This window comes from Gasterosteus aculeatus, chromosome 8, assembly GCF_964276395.1.
Source record: "Gasterosteus aculeatus chromosome 8, fGasAcu3.hap1.1, whole genome shotgun sequence".
In the NCBI taxonomy this organism is placed as follows: Eukaryota; Metazoa; Chordata; class Actinopteri; order Perciformes; family Gasterosteidae; genus Gasterosteus; species Gasterosteus aculeatus.
In genome coordinates, this window is record NC_135695.1 from 392,019 (window position 1) to 398,043 (window position 6,025).

A 6,025-nucleotide genomic window follows, 5' to 3' on the forward strand; every position below is an offset into this window, starting at 1 on the left:
GGGGTGGTCCCACCGGGGAAAACTTGGCCGCTCTTGGCCGAAACTGTTCGGCCAAGTGCGGGGGGAGCAGTCGGGATATGTGTTGGATGACCGTGGGCGGACTCTCGGACCCGCCGCTTCACCTGAATTGCCCACTTCAAGCACTGCATTGCTAACCAAGTCGTTCATGAAAGTCAAGTTTGTCAGACTTTATAATACAACAGAAAGCGCACACATTCCCTGCATTTAAGGTTATAATTGTAGGGGAAACATTGCAGGTGGGAATAAAGCTAACGATAGCTAACGGCGCAACAGTTAATAGCTCACGTTACTTACCTGTGACGAACGTCAAGGAGGAGGAGGTGCTTGCAGCGGGTAGTTTTAAAGAATTCAAAAAACCAGCCAGTCACAATTCTCGTATCAGAAGCTCTAGTCTGGATGCTGTTATCAGGAGGAAACGAATCAATCGAAGAACCTTTTATTAAGTTGTCCTTGCGTTCCCGCGAGAATAGACTCGGGAGACGAGGGCCGTTTCTCAATATGCGTTCTTGGGTGGACTTTTGTTCTCGTGGACTCGTGAAACGTCATCAGTCACAGCCCGAGTACTGTTCCAATTCTCAAGTCCGCATCTGGCCGAGAACGGTCATAATACCCGGATGTGACTCGCCCCGCCCATTTAACCGGGCATGCATCGAAGCAGGCTCGTCTGTTCTTGTGAGAGACATATATCCCAGAATGCTTTTCACCTCAGCAAGCTGCGATGGCAGATGATACTTGCGTGCGTAAACAAAGACCGCCTACTGTGGTGACGTCATCAAGTCAGCTGCTGTTCCAATTGCGGAAATGTCCGTTCTCCCGTACCCGTGAGTCAGGACTCCCGAGTCTGTCTCCCGAGTCTATTCTCGCGGGAACGCGAGTCCGTTCTCGCCGTCTTAGGTATTGAGAAACGGCCGAGATTCCAACGGATACGGGAGCACGGTCATTTCCGCATCCGGAACAGCAGCTGACGTAATGACTTGCTCCTGCTAATGTATTTTAATACATTTGAGTGTTAAGTATTTATCAATCAAGCTTTTGTTTCGTTTTCATTTAAAACTAGAAAATGCATTTCCTGCTGAAAATGCATTGGAATGCAAAAAGCTGAACTGATTTTTTTTAAATAGCTGAAAATACAGAAAGTTGAAGGGAATTTGAATACATTTGCTGAAATGACAGATATTAGAAAAGCTGAAATTTGAAATTGCTGAAAATACAGATATGGGAGAAGCTGCATGGAATTTCAATAGATTTGCTGAAAAAGCAGAAATGAAAACAGCTGAAATAAATGTGAAATCTTGCAAAATACAGAAATGATTAAAACATTGCTGTTAATAGAGGCATAAGAAAAGCTGAAATTATTTTAAAGAATTGCTGAAAATGAAGTGAAGTGTGGAAGCTGAATTTCAATAGATTTTCTAAAAAAAATACAGAAGTTGCAGGAGCTTAAATGAATTTTTAAAAATCCAGAAATAACAAAAGCTGAGATGAATAAAAAAAGGTTTAAAATAGTTTGTGGTATTAGTAGTACTAGCTGTAGAAGTAGGTTTAGTATCAATAGCAGTAGAAACAGCTGTAATACTAATAGCCATAGTAGTAGTTGTATTAATAGCAGTAGAAGTACTAGTAGTATGGTAGTAGAAGTATCAGTTGTAGTACTACTAGAAGTACTAGTAACATGCTTAGTGGTTGTAGTAGTATTTGAAAGAGCAATACGTATTTCAATGAAACCTCTTCATGGTTAAGGTACAGATAATCATTGAGGCTTTTATTTTGTAATGATGGAATTGGGTGAGGGGGGGTTGGTAGACAGAATGTTTGTTATTCAAACTAAGAAGTTAATTAATAGGCCTCATCACAAACATTACAGTAAGAATTCCCTCCATGGGGCTTTTATTTTGAAATTATTGGATTGGGTGGGGTGGGGGGGTGTAGATAGAGAGAGGGAGGGTGAGAGGGTGAGGAAGGGAGGGGTGGTGAGGAAGAGATAGAGAGGAGGAGAAATAGACAGACTGACTGAGTGAGTCATTAACAGTGAGAAGAGGTCAGGGTGGAGGGGGGAGGGGGGGAGAGTGTCTTTATCATATTGGTCTGTTGACAGAAAGCATAGCTGCGTCATGTGACTCCACTAATCAGGTCATAGGAGCAGCTGTGAGTCAGACAGATCCTGTAGCGTGTGAGCGAGTAACCACGGCAACGACGCACCTGTGCTCATTAACGAGCTGCTGCAAAAGGCAGACACAGGACAGCGAGTTACACAGAATCCACACTTCAAACAAATGACCACCAGCGCAAAACTATAACAGCTATCTAAAAAATACAATGTTTTTACGAGACCCAGGACTCTACCGAACGCATGGATGCGTTTTTTAGGTCTGTCCGGTAATAAATACGGCTCCTGTCGCAGTTTACAAAACGTGTACCTTCTGGATTTTGTGAGAAATATGTCGGCAGATTTTTATTGGAGCCTATGGGGCTTTTGTCAGAGGTTGTGTCACTAACACTCCTTAAGCCAAAACTAAAGAACTCTGGGATTCCATGAACACATTAATCCAATCAGCACAACCATGCCATCATTAATCCAAAGAAATGAAGCCTCAAAAGTGCATACTTTGGCTCTGAGGACAGAAGTTTCATATTTTTTTAACCAGATTCTGACGCTGCCCCACACACTAGCCCTCGAGGTCTCTCTAGCAGACGCAATACACTCATGTAAAAGTCAGAAACGGAGCGAAGAACTAGTGAAACATAATCAGTGATTAGGAAAAAAGTAGAATAGATAAAGCTGCTTAATGCATTCCAACAATAAGTTGATTAAAGATTCGAAGAACAATAGTTGGAATGCTTAATGCATTTCAAGAATTAAACAACGTTGTCTAAAATAAAGGCTAACGTAATTGCTCATTACTTACTGATTAATGAATTTCAAAATGTGCAAATAATTAGTTTATTTTTAATCTATTGACAGCCCTAGCATCAATGCAAGTATAACAGAAAATCTGCTATTATGTAAAGGTTTTTGTTATGTCAGTGAACTCCAAATCTGGCGACTGTTTATACCAACACTGGATGGCAGCACAGAGCTATTGTTCATCATGAATGTGTTGGCATCGTGTCTGCAGTAATGCATAGTAATACAACTTTAAAACTTTTGTCCTTGTTAACTGACATACGGTACCGTTTTGGAAATGTTGAAAATGTGGTGCAATGATAAAATCAGATACGTTTGGGTTCATATATATAATATGTTATTCAATACAGTTTATTTTGTATCTCCCCAAATCAGATAAGAAATGACCTCAGAGGCTTTACAAAATCTATACACATGTGACATTATCTGTTCGGAAACCCTCACATCGGCACAGGAACACAGAAGAGCTGCATTAGGCATAAGAGCATATCGTTTATCTGCCGTGTGACAGAATGTAATAGTTGTATATTTTGTTGACGCATTGCAGCATAAAATAAACACAAAACGATAAGAATCAAATGATCTCCTGTCATTTGAGGAGGAAAATTAAGTCACGCGTCTGCAGCGTAATACGGCTCAATGACAAAGAACACCGAAGCAACGCCGCCACGCCCTCTGTTTACAACTTGGAACTGCTGCTAGCAGACGGGCAGCGCACGTACAGCGCCGGTGGCCGAAGAGAGACGTGCTGCTCGGCATGGTGGCTTCGCTAGCAGTCGCCCTCTGATGGGGTTTCTGCAGTGGCTTCGGGTCTTTGTTTGTCGTAACTCATGATGCACTTTTCGATATGTAGCAAAGCACGGTTAAATCTACACTTCCCTTGCAAAGGATGATTCCTGAGCTACCGAACTTTTCAGTCAAGACGTGTTTATATTTGCGCTGCGAATATCCTGCGTCTCTTTAAAACCATATGAATGCTTTCAAACGTAATCTTCGATGAACCACAGGACCATAGAAATAACAAATTTCCATGACTTTTCCAAAACGTTTAGGATTTTATTTCTTTCCATGACTTTTCCAGGCCTGGAAATGACCATTTTGAAATTCCATGACTTTTCCAGGTTTTCCCATGACCGTACGAACCCTGATAGATAAAACTGATGGATTCTGTTCATAATTACCTTTCCTTCTTTTGATTACGTTCATTTACAGTCTTTCAGTTTTTATGTTACTGTTGTTTTGGTTTTAGAATATAAATTCATTCAGATTTTAAATATGTAAAGGTGTCTAGCATTTATTTTTTTTGTCAAAAAGTCCTCCGGGAGTTACTGTCAATACATGGCGCGTTGCCCACTCCATGCATTGCACGTGTTGACCAGTCAGTGGTCTACTTTGAAAAATACCCATACACTTGACATTATTTTGGATGATGACTAAAAAAGGACACCATATGTTTTTTTCATAACAATTGGATCCATCAATTTGGCTGAATGGACACATGCAATAAAATGATATTGGCTGTTGTAACACTCCAATGTAGGTTTAGTTTGCTAGATTAATATGCTTAACTCTGGGCTAGTATCAGATGGTTTTACGTAGAACTACAGAGCCTTAAGGAATGAATATCAGAGAAAGAACACACAATAAAGAAACTGGAATCCGAGGGTAGAATTAATATGAGCTATATTGTAGAAATGAACAGAACATACGATGGGGTATGAACATCAGTGGTATCAAAAGTGTAGCATGCTGGATGTGATTGTGTGTAGGGGGGTGGAAGGTGCATAACGAAACAAGTTGTGTCACCAGTCAGTGGTTTCCCTCTTTTTTCTCCCTGAGCTTTTCCACCTTTTGAAGGATTTACGTTTTGGTGCTGGCCTGCATTCCAAAACAGCTTTGTTTGCGAACAACGATCCAAGTGTCGAGTAGGCTAGAGCAATGGTTTAAACCCAATCACAGAGGGCCAACATTTATAACTGGGACTATACAACTTTGATACGATATGTCTCGCCATTATTTCTTTTCAAAAAAATTATCCATGTTTATAATGTATTATACCTGTAAGCCATTTGATATATGTGACGAGCTGATTGATGGGCGGGTTGAGCCTATATAGGGGAGGAACCTATGGGGGCTCGTCAGGTGTTTCCAACCAGAATAGCCAGTTTTTGACCGCACATGCTGAGTAGTGCTACGTTACACACGCTGGGTGGATGGTTGTAAACTGTATGATGAGAAGGATGGAGAAAAGGGACTAAACAGAACAAAGGCTACAGGACTGTCATTCATCCGAGACGAACAGCGGCGCGTCAATTAGGGCTGTCGGACGAAATGCCTCAGTGGCTTAAAGCGTAGGCTTAGCCTCTACAATACAAATGCAACCCCCTAAAGCTAAAAACACAAACCGTTCAGAAGAGTGCATTGTCGTGGACATGGGCAGCGCCACCTCATTAGTTATTAAACGTACAAGGTCTTCCTGGCCTACTATGTCAGTATGTTACGGTCGGCCTAATGTTCCAAAGAGTGAAAAATTCTTACTACTGTAGAAAAACAGCGTATTTATGTATTATTATACTTGCAAGCAAAAGACTTATTTGACAACATACAAATATCAAAGGTTTTTATGGCAGCAGGCATAAATAAAAAGGTGGGGGGCTTCCGGCAAAAAACAATTGCTGGCAGTTAACCTTGAATGTAGACTGCCATCTTTGGAGATTATGAACATTGACACAAACATTTTGATCATCCGATGACCCAGAACCCAACGTGCCTCTTAGTGAAGGAGCGTTTTCCAAGAGAGAAATTAAAGTAGCCATGCACAGACTGAACGCACTCATTGTGAAAAAATAAAAAACCTCTCCTCTCTAAACCTTAACCATAACTTCAGCGAAAAAATACATATTTTCTGAAAAAAGTGGTAGGTTTTCTCATGACCGAGTGTTTTTACATGGCACTACCTTTTTATCTTTGTTAGCTTCATCCAGTCTCTGAAGCATTAGTTCAACCTTTAAAAGCCATAAGGCAGTAATCAGGCACACCTTTAAGAAACATGCACACATGTGACAGTTGAGATCATGAAAACATGCATGATGCTAGGAG